This window comes from Oncorhynchus tshawytscha, linkage group LG04, assembly GCF_018296145.1.
Source record: "Oncorhynchus tshawytscha isolate Ot180627B linkage group LG04, Otsh_v2.0, whole genome shotgun sequence".
In the NCBI taxonomy this organism is placed as follows: domain Eukaryota; kingdom Metazoa; phylum Chordata; class Actinopteri; order Salmoniformes; family Salmonidae; genus Oncorhynchus; species Oncorhynchus tshawytscha.
In genome coordinates this window covers 16,247,822-16,269,996 of record NC_056432.1, presented here as the reverse complement: position 1 = coordinate 16,269,996, position 22,175 = coordinate 16,247,822, and the positions used below count along the sequence as shown (strand labels likewise).

The following is a 22,175-nucleotide window of genomic DNA, read 5'->3' as shown; positions in this document are numbered from 1 at the left end:
AGAAACGTTTAGAGAAGGATATGGGATATATTCCGAACACTACTCGATACACCCAGTAAGTCTGTACATGATATTATGAGCATGGGTTGTATTAGTTTAAAGTAGATATGAATAGCTTTTACTGCATTTATATACAGTATGTCTAGTGTGTCAGTGAAAGTTCATTTTCAGGCATTAGAAAAGCCAGACGTTAGGCATTATAGACTGCAAGTTTTATTTTGATTATATATGTTTACTTGCATTAGTTACCATAGTTTCCCAGTGAGATTTATTTTGGACGAAATCCAGGCACCTTGTACTGTACCTGGGTAGTTTCCAAAAACCAAATAGCTTGACTTCATCTTGAATTGTCTATTTTACCTGCCCTAAATGTGCTGTGAAATAAAAGTGGAATTAACTGAGGGACGACTTCTCCGTCACTGTTCAGAGACAAGTCCCACCTCCCCCTTTGGTGTGGCATGCTGTTGGACTTCACCCAATGACAAGAGAAAAAAGGAGGGGGAAAAGTGCAGAAATATTTTCCAGTGACTGTAATTTATCTTTGTCACCCTAGCAACATAGCCGAGTCATTCTGAAACATGGTCCGGTGAGACGCACAGAGGTTCCTCTGTGCCCTGGCCTCACATTCTCTAACATCCATCTGAAAGCCCACCGCTGCCACCAATCCTGCCTGCCTGCTGCCTCCTGCCTGCCGCCGTGGTTCACAGCTCACTAATAGGTGTTTTTTAGAAGATCCTGTGTTCATGGAGCCAGAGGCGGAGTTTCTCACATACACCCTGACCAGTGCAGTTAAAAATATATATATTGTTATAATAGTTAATTGGTCATCGTTGACTGATATGTAAATGTTCATTATATTGGCACAGAGCTGATTATAGTGTTCATTTTTGAATGCTCGGGGTTATTTTATGTCACAAAGCCACAGCTCTGTATCCACAGGATCGATAAGCAGGAAGTTCTCTGTTGAAGTCAGTGGCCACTGTTGGAAACATTGTTAGTGAATAATACTGTCAGAGAGGAGACGCTACAGTAGGAATACACTCTGTTCTGTAGAGCACACAGCTTAACCCAGGCAGTGTCCTGCCAAAGACCACACCACTTTTTCTCTCCACTGTCATCTGTGTCATTCCCAGATCAGGGGCCGGCCTCCAAAAATGTGTCATACAGGGCTGTCTCTAACATTTAGAATGTAGAAAGAAACAGAAAGAGAAACAGAGAGGGGGAGAGAGACTGAGAGGGAGAGAGAGAGAGACTGAGAGGGGGAGAGAGACTGAGAGACACAGAGTGACTGAGAGGGAGAGAGAAACTGAGAGGGGGAGAGAGACTGAGAGGGGGAGAGAGACTGAGAGGGGGAGAGAGACAGAGGGGGAGAGAGACTGAGAGACACAGAGAGACTGAGAGACTAAGAGACACAGAGAGACTGAGCGACACAGGGAGACTGAGAGGGAGAGAGAGACTGAGCGGGTGAGAGACTGAGAGACAGAGAGACTGAGAGGGAGAGAGAGACTTAGCGACACAGGGAGACTGAGAGGGAGAGAGAGACTGAGCGGGTGAGACTGAGAGACACAGAGAGACTGAAAGGGGGAGAGATGGAGAGACACAGAGAGACAGAGAGGGAGAGAGACTGAGAGGGGGAGAGATGGAGAGACACTGAGAGACTGTGAGGGAGAGAGATGGAGAGACAGAGAGACTGAGAGGGGGAGAGACAGAGAGGGAGAGAGAGACTGAGAGGGAGAGAGATGGAGAGACAGAGAGACTGAGAGGGAGAGAGATGGAGGGACTGAGGGAGAGAGAGACTGAGAGGGAAAGAGAGACTGAGACACACAGAAAGACTGAGAGACAGAGAGACTGAGAGGGAGAGAGAGACTGAGAGGGAGAGAGAGACTGAGAGGGACAGAGAGACTGAGAGGGAGAGAGAATAAAAGAGAGAGACAGACACGTTCCTAAAGCTGACTATATCTGGGTGTTATATGACCGTGTAGGCATTGTCTTTGTATTGCTCTCTGATAGAGAACTCTGACAGGCTTGGTGACTGTAGCCTTTTTCTACTGCCATGTTCTAAAACAACTGGCAATGTATTTTTTTTAAATTATCCAAAATGACTTTGAGGCTTTCATGGTCTGAAGTCGTGTAGGATGTTTTGTTGCATTTGGGGAAAAACGGAATAATAACAGGTAAATACTGCTTATTGAGCTGTGCAACGCAGAAAGAGAAATCTTCAGAAACTAATTTTGTTATATTTTATTAGTTTCTATGCCACAACAATAATTCTTAAATTCAGCAACATCTTCAGAAACTTTACTTTACATTTAAAAAACCTACTTTTATCTGCTAAAGTTCAGGTAGTTTTCGTTGTGCCATATAGGAATTTGTGCCACTGAAATATGCCTTTAGATGTTTACTTCATCGTTTGACATTGTGTAACTTTCTTGTGCAAGTCCATAGATAAATATGTGTAGGTTTGACTGCCTGGCACAGAGGGGTATCTCTCTCTTTCGCTTTCTCTCTCTTGTGAGCACACTCTTTCTCTCTCTCTCGCCTTCTCTCTCTCTCTCTCTCTTTCTCTTTCTCTCTCTCTCTCTCTCTCTCTCACTCTCTTTCTCTCTCTCTCTCTCTCTCCATTTTTTAAGAGTTTTCTGGCTGGCTCGCTGTTTGCTTTGATGTATGGCTTTTCCATAATGCAGCGCGTGATGTCATTATTCATTCTTAGAGAGAGAGAGAGAGAGAGAGAGAGAGAGTGTTGCGGACAGGAGATTTGCGGTGCGGAGTTGCATGTATAATGAATGAGGGGGCACTTTGTTTAAAACTCCAACCTGGTGTTTCACTTCAAGGTTTGAAACTCCAGCATTGTGCTTCACTTCAAGGTTTGAAACTCCAGCATTGTGCTTCACTTCAAGGTTTGAAATTCCAGCCGGCCACTTCACTTTAAGGTTTGAAACTCCGGCCTGCTAGGCAGAGTGGAACCTTGTGAACACCACCAACCTCTCTCTGAGCTCTGCCGATGGATGCTTTCAGCTGGCTGCCACTGTGGACAAGCCCAGTGGAAAAACAAACAACCTTGTGTGTGTGTGTGTGTGTGTGTGTGTGTGTGTGTGTGTGTGTGTGTGTGTGTGTGTGCGTGCATGTGTCAGAAGAGAGAGGGTTGAGCAGTAGGAGAGAGGTGGGGAAGTGGGGAAGAAGGGTGAGAGGTGTGGAGCGATGGGGGTTTATATTTGAGCAGCGCTGCAGTGACACCTTTCTATTTGTCTATACAGCATAATACCTCCTGTTTATGTTTTTCGTGTCTGTGAGTGGATCTGTGAGGGTGTGTGTGAGCAGTATTGTTTGTTAAAAAAATGGCCCTGGTCTTATTTTTGTCCCTCTGCTGGGCTCATGGTTTATAAATAGCTGAGGAAGCATGGGGGATACCTGCCATGGTGGAAGCACCGGGCTGGCCTCCCTCCTCCACAGTCCCAGGCCCTCCAAGTGCCTCCACGTCACATCCCTCCCCTACTACGGTGCATCCTCGCTGGGCTACTCCACCGCTGGGCTACTCCACCGCTGGGCTACTCCACCGCTGTCCCCTGGGGGACTACCAAACAGGATGGGACTGACATAGAGGGTGTATCAAGTCAATGAGAAATTCCTCTACAGTAGGAGACGTTGTTGTTGTCTTCTTGGCGTGTAGACTTGGATATAGTTGAATAGGGTGACATTTTGGAATATGAGGGGAGTGAATTGGTGATAATTGTACGTATGTGTCTGTTGTTGTAGAGACTATCAGCGATAATGGCAGTAATGGGCTGTGAGGGTGGTGTCGTGAGAGGAGTGTTAACGGGTTAAGCTGGAGCAAAGTATTTTCTGACATCCACTGTGTCTCTGTGTGTAAACTGTAGGGGTGATGTCCTCTCTGCTCATTGCCATCTATATGTGGAGGTGTCATGTTAATTTCACTTCACTGTCACATACATGTGCCATGTTAACATGGTGCTGAGAGTGTGAACGTTCTCTTTTTGCCTGCGTTAGGAAATGGTTGTCTTCACACTGTACTCGGTCATTGGGTGATCAGGTCTCAAATGTAGGGTTTCATTTTTTCACGACACTCATATAGTATGTAGGAAATCTTTGGATTGATTTGATTGATATTTATCAATCTTCTGCTAACTGCTGGTGATGTTGAGCTCGGTTATAATCATATTAACTAGGGCATCCTTGTGAAGAGTGAGAGACAAATCCAGGGCTACCATGCCTCACTAGTAATTGGTCAGTAGTTTTCTCCAATTTGTTTGTACCTTTCTGAAGGGAATAGTACTGGCTGTTATTAATTTGCTTTTGACAGCTTAATTTGATAAGTGGGCTTCTTGTTAAAGAAGCCCAGGATTGTTCTCAGAGTACAGACAGTTTTTGTTATGTTCTTCAAAATGCTGCCTGTCGATGACCCACTTCTGAGGTTGTGGAAAACAAGGAAGAGCAGTACGAAATCCACAGGGAGATAGATAGAGAGAGAGAGATGTCGAGAGGAAGAGGGAGATACGGGAAGAGAGAAAGTGAAAGAATGAAAGACTCTTGTTAATTTTTCTCGGAAGTAAATTCAAAATCCTTTTCTACCTCCCCTCCCTTCTCGTCCCCCTCCTCCTCTACCTCTCATCTCCTCCTCTTTTTCCTCTACCGTTCAGCTGCCTACCTTCCTGGGCTCCTCTTCCCTCTAGTCTAGTCGGTAGAGAAGCACTTGGAATGATAACAGGGATTAGCTTCTGATGCTCGCTAGCTCCCCTCAGTTAAGTACACCTGTAATGAGTTGTTTATTTGGGATAATGTGCAGCAGCAGCGGCTGGGGTCCAGAGCTGGCCCCTTCCACACCCCCCCACCACCCACACCCCCACCCCAGTAAGTGGGTTCCTCACTGGACAGGGTGGGAAGAAGGGGAGGGTCCTTCATCGTTCTCAGCCCGTTCCTGAGGTCATGTGGCCTGTGGATTTTTCTCAGGGTGGAGAAAACCATCAATAATATGAGAAAATGAAGGGAGGGAACGGAGAGAGGAGAGGGAGAGAGGAGAGCCCACCAGTGTGAGTGTGTGAAGTGGAAAAATCTGTTTGTTTGCAAAGGGGACGTGCTCTGCTATCATTAGCCAGGGGGGTAGGAAGGGGGCAGGGGGGGCATGCAAGGTTATGTGAACGGTGCAGCTGTTCTCCGAGCTGAGGGATTTGAGGCGGGAACTACGGCTAATCAGCCTTGTCCTTCACTCTACTGTACGGCTGGACCAGAGCTAAACCTTGTGAACCAAATCTCCGACTCCCCCACTGTAGCTCTTCACTTCCCAAATAAGAAAATGACTAAATGTTGATTTCAAGGATAAGACTGCAGAGAAAAAAAGACATACATGATTTATATGCCTCTCTGTAGGAATTTTCTGTTTTCTTTTCTCTTTTTATCTCTCGGATCATGAAACAGTTTTCATTCAGTCCACATGGAAATTAGGATCTGAATAATAGTCATAATAGTCATAATAAGAGTGATTATTTTGTGTCGTTTTCATTCAGTCCACATGGAAATTAGGATCTGCATAATAGTCATAAGAGTGAATATTTCAAAATACATGAATTAAGGATTTGGAAGCATTATAAAATCTTCCATTTTTGGGGGGATTTTCCCTCTGACCTAATCTCCAATTTCATGTTGCTTTAGTCCCCCCCGTCCTTTAGTCCCCCTCGTCGTCCCCGTCCTTTAGTCCCCCAGTCCCCCGTCCTTTAGTCCCCCTCGTCGTCCCCCCCCGTCCTTTAGTCCCCCCGTCCTTTAGTCCCCCGTCCTTCAGTCCCCCGTCCTTTAGTCCCCCAGTCCCCCCGTTTTAGTCCCCCAGTCCCCCTGTCCTTTAGTCCCCCGTCCTTTAGTCCCCTTCGTCCCCCTGTCCTTTAGTCCCCCTCGTCCCCCCATCCTTTAGTCCCCCTCGTCCCCCGTCCTTTAGTCCCCCTCACCCCCCGTCCTTTAGTTCCCCCCCCATCCCCCCGTCCTTTAGTCCCCCCCGTCCTTTAGCCCCCTCCCCCCGTCCTTTAGTCCCCCAGTCCCCCCCCCTTTAGTCCCCCCCCCCATCCCCCGTCCTTTAGTCCCCCCGTCCCTCCGTCCTTTAGTTCCCCACCGTCCCCCCATCCTTTAGTCCCCCCCCATTTAGTTCCCCCTCCTTTAGTCCCCCCATTCCCCCGTCCTTTAGTCCCCCCCATCCCCCCGTCCTTTAGTTCCCCCGTCCTTTAGTCCCCCTGTCCTTTAGTCCACCGCCCCCTGTCGTTTAGTCCCCCCGTCTCCTCTGTCCTTTAGTCCCCACGGTCTCCTCTGTCGTTTAGTTCCCCCATCTCCTCTGTCCTTTAGTCCCCCATCCCCCTGTCCTTTAGTCCCCCCGTCTCCCATGCCCTCCTCTGTCCTTTAGTCCCCTCTGTCATTTAGTCCCCCCCCCCCCTGTCCTTTAGTCCCCCCGTCCCCCTGTCCTTTAGTCCCCCCCGTCCCCCATGCCCTTTAGTCCCCCATCCCCCTGTCCTTTAGTCCCCCCGTCTCCTCTGTCCTTTAGACCCCTCTGTCCTTTAGTCCCCTCCGTCTCATCTGTCCTTTAGTCCCCCTGTCCTTTAGTCCCCCGTCCCCCTGTCCTTTAGTCCCCCCGTCTCCTCTGTCCTTTAGTCCCCTCTGTCCTTTAGTCCCCTCCATCTCATCTGTCCTTTAGTCCCCCTGTCCTTTAGTCCACCCCGTCTCCTCTGTCCTTTAGTCCCCTCTGTCCTTTAGTCCCCTCCGTCTCATCTGTCCTTTAGCCCCCTGTCCTTTAGTCCCCCCGTCCCCCTGTCCTTTAGTCCCCCCGTCCCCCTGTCCTTTAGTCCCCCATCCCCTCTGTCCTTTAGTCCCCTCTGTCCTTTAGTCCCCCCATCCCCCTGTCCTTTAGTCCCCCGTCCCCCTGTCCTTTAGTCCCCTCTGTCCTTTAGTCCCCCATCCCCCTGTCCTTTAGTCCCCCCGTCTCCTCTGTCCTATAGTCCCCTCTGTCCTTTAGTCCCCTCAGTCTCATCTGTCCTTTAGTCCTCCCTGTCCTTTAGTCCCCCTGTCTCCTCTGTCCTTAAGTCCCCTCCGTCTCATCTGTCCTTTAGATCCCACCTGTCCTTTAGTCCCCCCGTCCCCATGTCCTTTAGTCCCCCATCCCCCTGTCCTTTAGTCCCCTCTGTCCTTTAGTCCCCCCGTCTCCTCTGTCCTTTAGTCCCCTCTGTCCTTTAGTCCCCCATCACCCCTGTCCTTTAGTCCCCCCGTCTCCTCTGTCCTTTAGTCCCCTCTGTCTTTTAGTCCCCCCCCGTCTCATCTGTCCTTTAGTCCCCCGTCCTTTAGTCCCCCTCGTCCCCCGTCCTTTAGTCCCCCAGTCCCCCCGTCCTTTAGTCCCCCTCGTCCCCCTGTCCTTTAGTCCCCCTCGTCCCCCATCATTTAGTCCCCCTTGTCCCCCCGTCCTTTAGTCCCCCCATCCCCCCGTCCTTTAGTTCCCCCATCCCCCGTCCTTTAGTCCCCCCATTCTTTAGTCCCCCTCGACCCCGTCCTTTAGTCCCCCAATCCCCCGTCCTTTAGTCCCACTTGTCCCCCATCCTTTAGTCCCCCCCGTCCCCCTGTCATTTAGTCCCACTTGTCCCCCATCCTTTAGTCCCCCCGTCCCCCCGTCCTTTAGTCCCCCCATCCCCCGTCCTTCAGTCCCCCGCATCCCCCAAGTCTTTTAGTTCCCCCCGTCCTTTAGTCCCCCCTGTCCTCTAGTCCCCTCTGTCCTTTAGTCCCCCCCGTCCCCCTGTCCTTTAGTCCCCCCTCCCCCCGTCCTTTAGTCCCCCGGTCCCCCCGTCCTTTAGTCCCCCTCGTCCCCCCCCGTCCTTTAGCCCCCCATCCCCCCGTCCTTTAGTTCCCCCATCCCCCGTCCTTTAGTCCCTCTCGTCCCCCCCGTCCTTTAGTCCCCCAGTCCCCCGTCCTTTAGTCCCCCTCGTCCCCCCTGTCCCCCCCGTCCTTTAGTCCCCCTCGTCCCCCTGTCTCCCCATCCTTTAGTCCCCCCCGTCCCCCTTCCTTTAGTCCCCCCATCCCCGTCTTTTAGTCCCCCCGTCCCCTCTGTCCTTTAGTCCCCCTGTCCTTTAGTCCCCCTTCCCCCTGTCCTTTATTCCCCCCGTCCCCTCTGTCCTTTAGTCCCCCTCGTCCTTTAGTCCCCCATCCCCTCTGTCCTTTAGTCCCCCCGTCCCCCTGTCCTTTAGTCCCCCCGTTTCCCCTGTCCTTTAGTCCCCCCGTCTTCCATGTCCTTTAGTCCCCCATCCCCCTGTCCTTTAGTCCCCCCGTCCCCTCTGTCCTTTATTCCCCCTGTCCTTTAGTCCCCCATCCTCCCTGTCCTTTAGTCCCTCCCGTCTCCTCTGTCCTTTAATTCCCCCTGTCCTTTAGTCCCCCGTCTCCTCTGTCCTTTAGTCCCCCTGTCCTTTCGTCCCCCCCATATCCTCTGTCCTTTATTCCCCCCATCCCCCTGTCCTTTAGTCCCCCCGTCCCCTCTGTCCTTTAGTCCCCCTGTCCTTTAGTCCCCCCATCTCCTCTGTCCTTTAGTTCCCCCTGTCCTTTAGTCCCCCGTCTCCTCTGTCCTTTAGTCTCCCCTGTCCTTTCGTCCCCCCATATCCTCTGTCCTTTAGTCCCCCATCCCCCTGTCCTTTAGTCCCCCCGTCCCCTCTGTCCTTTAGTCCCCCTGTCCTTTAGTCCCCCCTTTCCCCCTGTGCTTTAGTCCCCCATCTCCCTGTCCTTTAGTCCCCACTGTCCTTTAGTCCCCCGTCCCTCTGTCCTTTAGTCCCCCTGTCCTTTAGTCCCCCCATCCCCCTGTGCTTTAGTCCCCCATCTCCCCTGTCCTTTAGTCCCCTCTGTCCTTTAGTCCCCCCGTCCCCTCTGTCCTTTAGTCCCCGTCTCCTCTGTCCTTTAGTCCCCCTGTCCTTTAGTCCCCCCGTCCCCCTGTCCTTTAGGCCCCCCGTCCCCTCTGTCCTTTAGTCCCCCCGTCCCCCTGTCCTTTAGGCCCCCCGTCCCCTCTGTCCTTTAGTCCCCCCGTCCCCCTGTCCTTTAGTCCCCCTCCCCCCGTCCTTTAGTCCCCCGGTCCCCCCGTCCTTTAGTCCCCCTCGTCCACCCCGTCCTTTAGCCCCCATCCCCCCTGTCCTTTAGTTCCCCCATCCCCCCGTCCTTTAGTCCCCCCCCTGTCCCCCCGTCCTTTAGTCCCCCAGTCCCCCGTCCTTTAGTCCCCCTCGTCCCCCTGTCTCCCCATCCTTTAGTCCCCCCAGTTAGTCCCCCCATCCCCCGTCTTTTAGTCCCCCCCGTCCCCTCTGTCCTTTAGTCCCCCTGTCCTTTATTCCCCCCCTACACCTGTCCTTTGGTCCCCCTGTCCTTTAGTCCCCCTTCCCCCTGTCCTTTATTCCCCCGTCCCCTCTGTCCTTTAGTCCCCCTGTCCTTTAGTCCCCCCCCATCCCCTCTGTCCTTTAGTCCCCCCGTCCCCCTGTCCTTTAGTCCCCCCTTTCCCCTGTCCTTTAGTCCCCCCGTCTTCCATGTCCTTTAGTCCCCCATCCCCCTGTCCTTTAGTCCCCCGTCCCCTCTGTCCTTTATTCCCCCTGTCCTTTAGTCCCCCATCCTCCCTGTCCTTTAGTCCCCCCGTCTCCTCTGTCCTTTAATTCCCCCTGTCCTTTAGTCCCCCGTCTCCTCTGTCCTTTAGTCCCCCGTGCCCTTTCGTCCCCCCCATATCCTCTGTCCTTTATTCCCCCATCCCCCTGTCCTTTAGTCCCCCCCGTCCCCTCTGTCCTTTAGTCCCCCTGTCCTTTAGTCCCCCCACCCCCTGTCCTTTAGTCCCCCATCTCCTCTGTCCTTTAGTTCCCCCTGTCCTTTAGTCCCCCCGTCTCCTCTGTCCTTTAGTCTCCCTGTCCTTTCGTCCCCCATATCCTCTGTACTTTAGTCCCCCATCCCCCTGTCCTTTAGTCCCCCCCCGTCCCCTCTGTCCTTTAGTCCCCCTGTCCTTTAGTCCCCCCTTTCCCCCTGTGCTTTAGTCCCCCATCTCCCCTGTCCTTTAGTCCCCACTGTCCTTTAGTCCCCCCGTCCCCTCTGTCCTTTAGTCCCCACTGTCCTTTATCATTGAGCATGTTGAAGCAGTTCAAAGCAGAATACGATGCAGTTGAATCTACAGATGAGCAGAAGAACGTCAGAGAAGGTCCCAACTTCTCTATCACCTTTTCTGATCACATGCTGCAGAAACAGGGCCAGCGCAGCGACGACAACCGAGCAAAGCCTCACCGTGTTGTGCTAATGCGTTCAGCCTGCCACGGTATCCAACAACAAGCCAAAATATCACACATCTCCACATCACACGCTACTCCTACAACAACACAAACAGGAGAAAACAAGCTCAAGAACCCAGGAGTTGAAAGCTAGCAAGGAGCATAATATGTGAACAAGTTGTATCGAACTTTCTGGAGGAACATTTTTAAAGAAAATAATCTGTAGGGTGTGAAAAAGCCTTGCTACATGGCACAACACGTACAGTGTCACAAATAAAGTGAGGCAAATAAAGGGGGGAAAGTACCTTGACAGATTTTCTTATTGCTGTGATCTACGTCAGGCACAATGGTGCGCTGTGGGCTACAAATAGAACTTGGCCAAAGCGGTAGTGGAGTTATTGGCAAGAGGGGTCATTTTTGTGTGATACAATGGCCTTCGCTATAATCACGTAAGGAGAGGAGACGAGTGTCTCTGCCAAGAAGTGTGGTCGCGCGTCAGTAATTTCATATTTGTTTGTCTCTTTTCATTCTTTCTTTTTCTGTCTCTCTCTCCCTCCTCCTCTCTCTTCTCATCCCTGGTAGGGTTTAAGTAGCAGTAAGCTTTATCAGATCACTCTAGCTGAGGTCTCTTTCAAACCGCTTTTTGTAGTTTGGATTTTGTGCAGCTGTTCGGGCTCTTTAATCATGCGCTATATTTATTTCACTCGCATTACCCTCCTCTCGTTCTTCCTTCTTCTTCCTCTCCTCCCTCTTCCCCTAACATATGTTTATTGGCTGCTTTCTGTGACAAATTACGAGCGCCGTCTTTGATGAGGTCGGGTTGTGATGGTGCGGGGAGTAGAGTACTGCCCCTTTCTGGTCCCCCTAACCACTCCAAACAGGAGCATGGCACCCAGCCGCCGTCTAATGAGAGGTTTGGCCTTGCTCTGGCCCGGGTCTGGCCTTGGTGGGGCTGCCTCCCAGCCCCCAGCCTTCTCCCAGCCTCCTCCAGCCTCCTCCCAGCCTCGCCCCAGCCTTCTCCAAGACTCCCCAAGCCTCCTCCCAGCTTCCTCCAGCCTCCCCAGCCTTCCTCAAGCCTTCTCCCAGCCTCCTCCCAGCCTCCTCCAGCTCCTCTAGAAGAGTGTGATCTGTAGGTACGCCGCCCACCCCCTCCACACTCAACACAACACAACCTCTACCCTCCCTCCATCCCCACCCCACCATTCCTTAGAGAGCTGTAGAGACAGGCTTCAGCTCAGCTACTGGCCTGGGCTTTTCTTTTAATCTCTGTCGATATACTGTAGTTTGCATCATTGTGGGTAAACTTAAATATACTCATCCACAGACACATTCAACTGGATGAAGTTCAGTGTCAGTTTTGTATATGCTTCTTGGTATAAATGTACTCTATATTCTAGCCAACTCTGAATTGAAACAACATGTTGTAGTACTAAATGATGGATGTGGGGACATTCAAGCTCTTTGTGTGTCTCAAGTTTACAGTGTGTGTATGTGTGTGTCCGTGTGTGTGTGTGGAAGAGATTCTGCCCGGAAACATTATATCAGTCTTGCTTAAGCAAACACTAACTGGAACAATCCCAGTTTAATGATGCGCAACATCAACAGGACAACAACGCTCACCAATAATCAGCCCAATCAGCTTGCGGTCTTCAGAAAAAAACAAGAGAAACTCTGACATCATGCTAGCAGACTGGAGCACGTTTTTTTCTGACAGGCCAGGCAGGGAACACGGTTGGGGCTTCAGAATCCTCTCTCTCTCTGCTCTACTCTCTCTCTCTCTCTCTCTGCTCTCCTCTCTCTCCCTCTCTTCACTTTGCGATCTAGGTTACTCGGTTTCCTAACGGTGCGCAGGGACTGAAAAAATCCCCCAGAAGGTTGAATTTATGAAGGACATCCTTGTTTAAGTGTGCAACCTTCTACTTCTTTTCAAATGACCTCCACGCTGTGCACAGTCTCATTTCCAGACTGTGACTCTGGCTTTAGAGCGGCCAGACTGTTAGAGAAAGCCATAATACCACTGTAACGTTACACAAACAGGGAGGGTTAAGCAGTGTTGTTTACCATTACTGTAGTTTGAGCAAAGTGTATTAAAGTAATACCATATGAGTGTAGCAGAGGGACGGCTGATTGATTTGAACCTAAATACAAGGCAAACAACATGTTATTGTCGCAGAGGAGAAGACAGAAATACAGCAATCCGTAAAGCTTTTCGTCTCTGTCTGTTAAGGTGGTGAGTTGAAATCTCCTGGACCGTTAACAGTAGCAGTCTAGCCTGCCTATTCAGACTCAGCATTTAGCTTCTAGTGGCCAATATGTTGCCATGGGAGCCAGATGTGAGGGGTTGCCATGACAGTTTGTTTAAAGCAACCTTGACCTAGTATACCCACAATTCCCTCCACAATCACACACGCACGCACGCACGCACGCAGACACGCAGACACACAGACACACACACACACACACACACACACACACACACACACACACACACACACACACACACACACACACACACACACACACACACACACACACACACACACACACACACAGGCACTCCAGTACTCCATAGAGCAACAGAGGGTCTGTGATCTGTGCCTACCTCTGTGATTTATCTTTGCCTCCAAACTCCAGACATTCCACCCTCTGTCATAGCGTAGCCAACATAATGTATGTGTGAACACTACAGCAGAGAGGAGGTTGTAGAGAGGTTAGCTTGTTGTACCTCCCTAGCCCCTATGACTTGTTTAGGAGTGTTCCTTTTATAGACACTGCTAATAGCTATATTGTCTATAAACACTTGCATACTTTTGAACTTAGTGGACACTAAGACAGCTGATGATGCAACCTTTGTGTGGTTTCCAAATATGCTGATGCATCCCAATAGCAAAGAGGAAAAAAACCATCGCTCAACTTCCCCCTGTCTTTCTCCCTGCGTCTGTCTTTCTCCCTGTGTCTGTCTTTCTCCCTGCGTCTGTCTTTCTCCCTGCGTCTGTCTTTCTCCCTGCGTCTTTCTCCCTGTCTGTCTTTCTCCCCCTGCGTCTGTCTTTCTCCCTGCGTCTGTCTTTCTCCCTGCGTCTGTCTTTCTCCCTGCGTCTGTCTTTCTCCCTGCATCTGTCTTTCTCCCTGCGTCTGTCTTTCTCCCTGCGTCTGTCTTTCTCCCTGCGTCTGTCTTTCTCCCTGCGTCTGTCTTTCTCCCTGCATCTGTCTTTCTCCCTGCGTCTGTCTTTCTCCCTGCATCTGTCTTTCTCCCTGCATCTGTCTTTCTCCCTGCGTCTGTCTTTCTCCCTGCGTCTGTCTTTCTCCCTGCGTCTGTCTTTCTCCCTGCGTCTGTCTTTCTCCATCAGCCACCACGAACAGACAGAAAGGGAAGCGTAAATAACTTTGTCAAATCCCATAATGTAAAATATATTACTCTACACAATACCACATACAAAACAAAAGTGCTAAAATGAACTGGGAAAAATGTAATAGAATATAAGCTGGCTCCCACTCTGGAGTGTTAGCCATGTTAGCTTTAGCCTGTGGCTCTAATTGGGGCCAGGAGGGAGCATTTAATAATTGCTGTCAGAAGATCACATTTAATTCTCTTCCTCACAGTCACTGCTGTAGGGTAGAGTGAAACAAATTGTCATCAGAGATTTCTAAACGAACAAAGCTTTTAATTAGGCTGATTAGAATGCTTCTGAAAAAAAACAAAAAGATTGAGAAAGAACTTGTGATGAAATCATCAGTTGATCGTCATCATCTAACCACGATGTTAGAATCCTTCGCTGCCACGAGACGTCATGGACGTTTGCTGGGTTTGAAAAGAAGATCAAGTTGGCCCCACCCTCTAACCCTTCACCCCACCCCCCAACACGAGCTGCTGAATTTTCCTAACATCACGGTTCATCCTTGGTGGAGAACATAATTAGGTGAATATGACAGTGCTTTGTATGTTCTTAGTGACATGGCCTTGGGCTGCTGTCATTGGGGGGAGGGGGGTACTAGTAGTCATTGAAGGGAGATGCTGGTATTCTTTCTGCATCGTTTCCCCCCCTACTTTCTGTGTCTTAGTTCCACAACTTAAATGGTGTTGGTTTACTTAATCAGTATCTTTATAAGTTGAAACAAGTAAATAATCCTTATTGACTGCGGGGATAATGAAAGCATAGTGTGTGTTTGTTTGTGTGTGTGTTTGTTTGTGTGTGTCAGTGCGCTTGCGTGTGCGTGAGTGTGTGTGCATACGTGTAAAACTAAAGTCTGGGTGGGGGTGTTTTCTGTTCCAGTCCAGCAGTCTGTGTCTAAATGGTGGTTACACCTGGACTCTGTAGGCCTACATGACACCATGTGATGCGAGGCAGCGGTTGGACCTTCGCTGAAAAACATTACCCTTCGCAGATGTGTGTGCTTGAGTTGAATGACGGAGGGAGGGAATCCACAATAATGTACTGCACACGCTAACATAGGCTGTGGAGAAAACACCGTTAGAGAGAGACAGGTGGAGAGCAAGAGAGGAAGAGAGAGAAGCTGAGCAGCTTTCTCCACCACAACATAAACCGCTTCTATTTACCTAACCATGGCACCACCACCATCCTCCTGACGTCCATCTTCCCCCACCTGGAGCTATTCCATCCTGTTTCATTTTCACAATCTGACAAGGATGATTTGACTCTGTCCAAAGCCCTCTTTACTCATGCCATGGATTCATTTGAGCCTTTCCAAATGATGGTTCTCTCTACTGCTGGTTTTCTCCACCGGGGCACAAGAACATTGATGTGTCAGAATAACTGTTCTGCTCTTTACTTCACTCAGTACCTACGGTTCACTGAGTAGTCTGGCACAGAATCCGGAGAACCTGTATCTACGTTAACACTCTGATTCACAATGTTCTGTGATATTATATGATCTCTCTTCCAAATCATATCACTGGCCTGTCAACCCAACATAATCAATTAGTGACGACTTTGATTGTGGATTGTCATCAGCCACTCAATCCATGATAATCATATCAGCTATTGCATGCATGAAATGAAGTTACAGTCCCCAAGTCACGCCGCTGATGCAGCAAAAGGAAGCAGGCAGGCGAGCAGGTAGCAGGCGACAGGGAGCAGTATTCAGCTGTCCGGCAGCTCTCTCTCGCTTGCTGCTTCCATTGGACCCATGCAGCAGCTGCAGTTTTACAGCCCTTGGCCTGCTTTCAAAGAGCGGTTGACACATTGTGTCAAATCACCTTATCCTTGGGGGAGTCAGCAATGGACTGTGGAAAGATGGTTCTCACCTGTCTCCATTTTGGCTCTGACGGGTGGCTATCTGTCCACCATTCCTGCTCTATATGACACTATAGGCCCTGTTTGCGGGTGCTGAGTGAGACATTCAGTTGCAGCAGCCGCCTGACTATTCCCTCTCTCTCCCCTGCTCCTCCTCTCCTCCTGCTCCTCCTCTCCCCATGCTCCTTCTCTCCCCCTCCTCCTCCTCTCTTCTTATCCTCATCTCCCATGCTCCTCCTCTCCCCCTGCTCCTAATCTCCCCCTGCTCCTGCTCCTAATCCACCTCCCCTCCTGCTCCTCCTCCTCCTCCCCCTGCTCCCCCCCCTCTGCTCCTTCTCTCCTCCTTCTCTCCCCTGCTCCTCCTCCTCTCCCCTCTCCCTCCCCCTGCTCCTCTCCTCTCCCCTCTGCTCCTGTCTCCCCCTGCTCATCCTCTCCCCCTGCTCATCCTCCCCCTGCTCCTCCTCTCCTCCTCCTCTCCCCCCTCTCCTCTCCCCCTGCTGCTCCTCCTCTCTCCTCCTCTCTCCCCCCCCTGCTGCCTCCCCCTCTCCACCCCTGCCCATCCTCCCCCTGCCCTCCTCCATGCTCCTCCTCCTCTCCCCTGCTGCTGCTCCTCCTCCCCCCTCCCTCCTCCTCTGCTCCTCCTCTCCTCCTGCTCCTCCTCTCCCCTCTGCTCCTCCTCCCCTCCCCATGCTGCTGCTCCTCTCCCCCCTCTCCCTCTGCTGCTCCTCCCCCCTGCTCCTCTATCCCTGCTCCTCCTCCCCTGCTGCTCCTCCTCCCCCCTCCTCCTGCCTCCTCCTCTCCTCCTGCCCTCCTCTCCCCTGCTCCTCCTCTCCCCATCTGCTCTCCCCCCTGCTGCTCCCCCTCCTCCTCCCCTCCTCTCCCTCCTCCTGGTCCTCCTCTCTTCCCCTCTCCCCTGCTCCTCCTCTCCTCTTCCTCTCCTCTCCCATGGTCCTCCTCTCTTCCGCCTCTCCCATGCCCTCCCCCCTCTCGCTCCTCCTCTGCTCCTCGTCTCCCTCTGCTCCTCCTCCTCTCCCTCTGCTCCTCCTCCTCTCCCCCTGCTCCTCTATCCTTGCTCCTCCTCTCCCTCTGCTCCCCTCCTCCTCCCTCTGCTCCTCCTGCTGCTCCTCCTCTCCCTCTGCTCCTCTATCCCTGCTCCTCCTCCCACCTCTCCCCTCTCCCCATGCTGCTCCTCCTCTCCCCTCCCTCCTGCTCCTCCTGCTCCTCCTCCCCCTCTCCTCCTGCCTCCTCCTCTCCCCCTGCTCCTCCTCCTCCCCATGCTGCTGCTCATCTCCCCTGCTCCTCTCCATCCTCTCCCATGGTCCTCCTCTCCCCTCTGCTCCTCCTCTCTCTCCCTCTGCTCCTCCTCTGCTCCTCCTCTCTCTCTCCCTCTGCTCCTCCTCCTCTCCCTGCTCCTCCTCTCCCTCCCTCTGCTCCTCCTCCCCTCTCTCCTCCTCTGCTCCTCCTCTGCTCCTCCCCTCCTCTCCCCTCTGCTCCTCCTCTCCCCCCTGCTCCCCCCTCTGCTCCTCCCCTCCCTCTCCCCCTGCTCCCCCTCTGCTCCCCCCTCTCTGCTCCCCTCCTGCTCCTCCTCCTCTCCCGCTGCTCCTCCTCTCCCCTCTGCTCCTCCTCCTCTCCCTCTGCTCCTCCTCCTCCTCCTCCTCTCTGCTGCTCCCCCTCTGCTGCTCCTCCTCCTCCCCTCCTGCTCCTCCTCCCCTCTGCTCCTCCTCCTCTCCCTCTGCTCCTCCTCCTCTCCCCCTGCTCCTCCTCTCCCCCTGCTCCCCCTCTCCCCTCTCAGAACAGAATACAGTAGTAGGCAGCACTGGACTTAAAAGGCCCTGTTACCTGTTACCTCACAGTCTCTCCACTGAGAGAGGAGTTGCAGGGTTTTTACTTTTCTCTCAAAGCACACAGAGATGAAAAAGGAGACCACTGTGTGCTGAATGGATTTCCGTTGGTCCAAGAATAGAAAGCCATGGCAACAACATGCTTGTTGGAAATGTGTAGCAGAGGTTTGTTGATTGGGTGAGGTTTCGACATATGCATCATGTAGATTTTAAGTCAATAACCAGGCCTTTGTTTTTTAAATAAAATTACTTGAATATGACGTTGTCTTCTCGCATGTTAATTAATAAAATAATACAAATTGCAATAATCTCTGACTGAAAAAGATCAATTATTGTCCCCCACGGCTGACACATCAGATACCAACTTCCTCGTATCAATTTTTTCTTCCATTTAAAGCACTTTGAAGGCTTCTGCTATTATCTCTATTCTCTACTCATGGGGCTGGGCAGGGAGGCTGTTTAGGGCTGGGCAGGGAGGCTGTTTAGGGCTGGGCAGGGAGGCTGTTTAGGGCTGGGCAGGGAGGCTGTTTAGACCTGGGCAAGGAGACTGTTTAGGGCTGGGCAGGGAGGCTGTTTAGGGCTGGGCAGGGAGGCTGTTTAGGGCTGGGCAGGAGGCTGTTTAGTGCTGGGCAGGGAGGCTGTTTAGGGCTGGGCAGGAGGCTGTTTAGGGCTGGGCAGGGAGGCTGTTTAGGGCTGTTTAGGGCTGGGCAGGGTTTAGGCTGTTTAGGGCTGGGCAGGATGCTGTTTAGGGCTGGGCAGGGAGAGGCTGTTTTTAGGGCTGGGCAGGATGGCTGTTTAGGGCTGGGCAGGATGCTGTTTAGGGCTGGGCAGGGAGGCTGTTTAGGGCTGGGCAGGATGCTGTTTAGGGCTGGGCAGGAGGCTGTTTAGGCGGAGGCTGTTTAGGGCTGGGCAGGATGCTGTTTAGGGCTGGGCAGGATGATGTTTAGGGCTGGGCAGGGAGGCTGTTTAGGGCTGGGCAAGATGCTGTTTAGGGCTGGGCAGGATGCTGTTTAGGGCTGGGCAGGGAGGATGTTTAGGGCTGGGCAGGGAGGCTGTTTAGGGCTGGGCAAGATGCTGTTTAGGGCTGGGCAGGATGCTGTTTAGGGCTGGGCAGGGAGGCTGTTTAGGCCTGGGCAGGATGCTGTTTAGGGCTGGGCAGGGAGGCTGTTTAGGGCTGGGCAGGAGGCTGTTTAGGGCTGGGCAGGGAGGCTGTTTAGGCAGCTGGGCAGGGAGGCTGTTTAGGGCTGGGCAGGGAGGCTGTTTAGGCCTGGGCAGGATGCTGTTTAGGGCTGGGCAGGGAGGCTGTTTAGGGCTGGGCAGGTAGGCTGTTTAGGGCTGGGCAAGATGCTGTTTAGGGCTGGGCAGGATGCTGTTTAGGGCTGGGCAGGGAGGCTGTATAGGCCTGGGCAGGATGCTGTTTAGGGCTGGGCAGGGAGGCTGTTTAGGGCTGGGCAGGGAGGCTGTTTAGGGCTGGGCAGGGAGGCTGTTTAGGGCTGGGCAGGGAGGCTGTTTAGGCCTGGGCAGGATGCTGTTTAGGGCTGGGCAGGGAGGCTGTTTAGGGCTGGGCAGGGAGGCTGTTTAGGGCTGGGCAGGGAGGCTGTTTAGGCCTGGGCAGGATGCTGTTTAGGGCTGGGCAGGGAGGCTGTTTAGGGCTGGGCAGGTAGGCTGTTTAGGGCTGGGCAGGGAGGCTGTTTAGGCCTGGGCAGGATGCTGTTTAGGGCTGGGCAGGGAGGCTGTTTAGGGCTGGGCAGGGAGGCTATTTAGAGCTGTCGGACCAGCTTCCACTTGATTGCAGTGTGTGTGGAGGAAAGCCATTGCAGTTCAGGTGCTGACAGGATGCCCTGTAATGCATGAATAAGAACGCTCCTCTCTCTTCCAATGCTTTCATCTAGCGTTGCACCTCAAAAGGGCTCTAGTCACCCTACACTGCCACACAGAAATGCACTTCATCCGTCATTTCACATGATCACTGAGAAAGCCTTTAGTTAGCTATTTTTCCCCCTCACGTTTTCTGCTAAAAAACATTTAGGGAAGGCTTTACACATGTTTTGAGAAACAGTAGAGAAGAAGGGGTTTGTCCTCTCGGTTAAGGTTTCACAATCACAACGATGCGTCCTGTTGCATCATGACAGAATCCAGATCTGATGACGGGCAGTGCGGTTGTGGTGATTTTTTCCCCTTTTGATAGACAAAAGCTGGTGAGATTTCTCTCAGAAGGCTTTGTGCCACCTAGAAGGGCCTTGTTTCATGACACGGGACATGGAGGGAATCTCTTTTGGTCTTCTCAATGGTAATCTCAAGAGTAAGAAGCCGACTGGTTGAGGTGGGCAGAAGAATCGGACATTTCTCTCTCCTCTTCTCTTGTTTCTCGGCAGAGGGAGAGGGAAGCACAGTGAGTTTTGGTTCCCATTTTGTGCTCTCTGGAACAGTTTAGGGAAGGAAGCACCTTTACACCTTTAATTGTCTGTGGTTGCTGATGTCACATCCTTCCGTTGAGTTTGCCACGTGTGTGTTTCCTGCCTTTCTGTCCACGAGGTCCTGGGGCGACTGGGGTGGGGGTGAATAGGGGATAGAGGGTCTAACAGTGGGTGGGGGTGGGGGTTGGGATGAAGGGTGTGGGGGGGGCTGTGGAATTGGGATGAAGGGTGTGTTTGGAGTAGCTACAGGGCTGTGGAATTGAGGTATAATATGACGTTAGTCTATAACAATACGCCTAGGTCTCTTGTTCCAGTCAAGCCAATCAAAGTCAGATAGAATAAACAGTGTAAAAATGTAGAGGTAACTAGCTCCCTTCTCTCTTCAACAATAGACCGTGTAAAAATGAAGAGGTAACTTGCTCCCTTGACTCTTCAACAACAGACAGTGTAAAAATGAAGAGGTAACTAGCTCCCTTCTCTCTTCAACAACAGACAGTGTAAAAATGAAGAGGTAACTAGCTCCCTTCTCTCTTCAACAACAGACAGTGTAAAAATGAAGAGGTAACTTGCTCCCTTGACTCTTCAACAACAGACTGTGTAAAAATGAAGAGGTAACTAGCTCCCTTGACTCTTCAACAACAGACTGTGTAAAAATGAAGAGGTAACTAGCTCCCTTGACTCTTCAACAACAGACTGTGTAAAAATGAAGAGGTAACTAGCTCCCTTGACTCTTCAACAACAGACTGTGTAAAAATGAAGAGGTAACTAGCTCCCTTGACTCTTCAACAACAGACAGTGTAAAAATGAAGAGGTAACTAGCTCCCTTGACTCTTCAACAATAGACTGTTCTCTCTTCTCATGATGGCAGAGCTTTAAAAATATCTCTGTCTGCTAATGACTACACTGTAACGTAAGTTAATAAAAGGAGGCATACACACACACACACACACACACACACACATAGACATGCCACAGCCCTGAACGCTTGAACACATTACACCATGATACACCACTATCAAGCTAATCCCAGATGTACATTCTGCTAATCTCTTTAGCTGCTAAAGCTTTAAATTAGCCCTAATAGTTGGCATGATTCACCACCAGCACAGAAGCCCACCTACATGGAGGCGATGGCCCAGGTTTAGGTCATTCTCTTCTGTGTGTTATTCGAAGACGTGGGGAGGGTGGGGGTGAGGGAGGAGGAGGGAGGGAGGAAGAGGGAAGGGAAGGGGAAGGAGTGATAGAGATTTGTCACCGTGTCTATCTGAGTCTGACAGACGGCGAGCCTGACGTGCCACACAGAGTAGTCATTGCCTGTAATGACATTAGAGACACAATGAAATGGAGGCATGCAGTCTCCTGGCCACTGGCTTCCCTCTCCCTCACCCTCCCACAATCACACCCGGGCAACACACAGATAAACAGCTCCACCTCCACAAACAACACACAACTCTAAACACCAGCTCTGCATATAAAAAATATCATGTTTTTTTGTAGGATTAGGAGTTGATATGGGGGGGAGCTATAGGGATGCTCAAGCGAAACGGAACCCAGCAAGTGTGTGTGTGTGTGTGTGTGTGTGTGTGTGTGTGTGTGTGTGTGTGTGTGTGTGTGTGTGTGTGTGTGTGTGTGTGTGTGTGTGTGTGTGTGTGTGTGTGTGTGTGTGTGTGTGTGTTCATACACAGATTGTTCAGAAACTGTATTAAATACATTATTGCCTCCTCTTCAAGGAAATGGTAGCTTATTTTAAAAGAGAGAGGGTTTATTTAATGTAGCATACACCTCCTAAAAGGTTTACTTACTGCAGTGTAATATGTTATTTCAAATCCTCGCAACCGCATTTCCTATGAGGATAGAGGATACTGCCGTTTTTTCAAGACATGCTATTACCAAATGTGTTGCAGATGTGCTATGGGGAGGTGGGGTTCTAGGAAAAACACCATCCATCCTGTCATTAGAAATGGTTTTCTCCAATTCTCAACAACGTCGGCCTACTTACAATTTAGTTGAAAAATATCAAATGACAGCAGATGTTGGTGTATGTGTTCTTCATATGAGGAACTGGTTTTCAGAGCTGTGTTGCCCCTCATCATTCAGTACATTTTCTCTTCATCTCTCTCTCTCTCTCTCTCTCCTTGTCTCTCTCTCTCTCTCTCTTGGTCTCTCTCTCTCTTGGTCTCTCTCTCTCTCCTCTCTATCTCTCTCTCTCTCTCTCTCTCTCCTCTCTCCCTCTCTCCTTGTCTCTCTCTCTTGGTCTCTCTCTCTCCTCTCTTTCTCTCTCTCTCTCTCTCTCTCTCTCTCTCTCTCTCTCTCTCTCTCTCTCTCTCTCTCTCTCTCTCTCTCTCTCTCTCTCTCTCTCTCTCTCTCTCTCTCTCTCTCTCTCTCTCTCTCTCTCTCTCTCTCTCTCTCTCTCTC

General features: G+C 51.3%; 1 protein-coding gene across 11 annotated transcripts in view; it reads left to right on the top strand.

The window, feature by feature from the left end:
* The window catches only part of LOC112249437 (myocyte-specific enhancer factor 2C), a 110,533-nt gene that overhangs the window by 20,750 nt on the left and 67,608 nt on the right, over positions 1–22,175 (top strand). Inside the window, exon 1 of one of the 11 annotated variants that reach the window (XM_042320373.1) lies at positions 2,151–2,174. The exons of 9 other annotated variants lie outside the window; for them this stretch is intronic. The gene's annotated coding sequence lies outside the window, so the exon portion shown is untranslated. Of the gene's footprint in view, positions 1–2,150; positions 2,175–19,506; positions 19,736–22,175 lie in introns of those variants that run through there. One more of the 11 variants, XM_042320371.1, reaches the window with a different exon arrangement.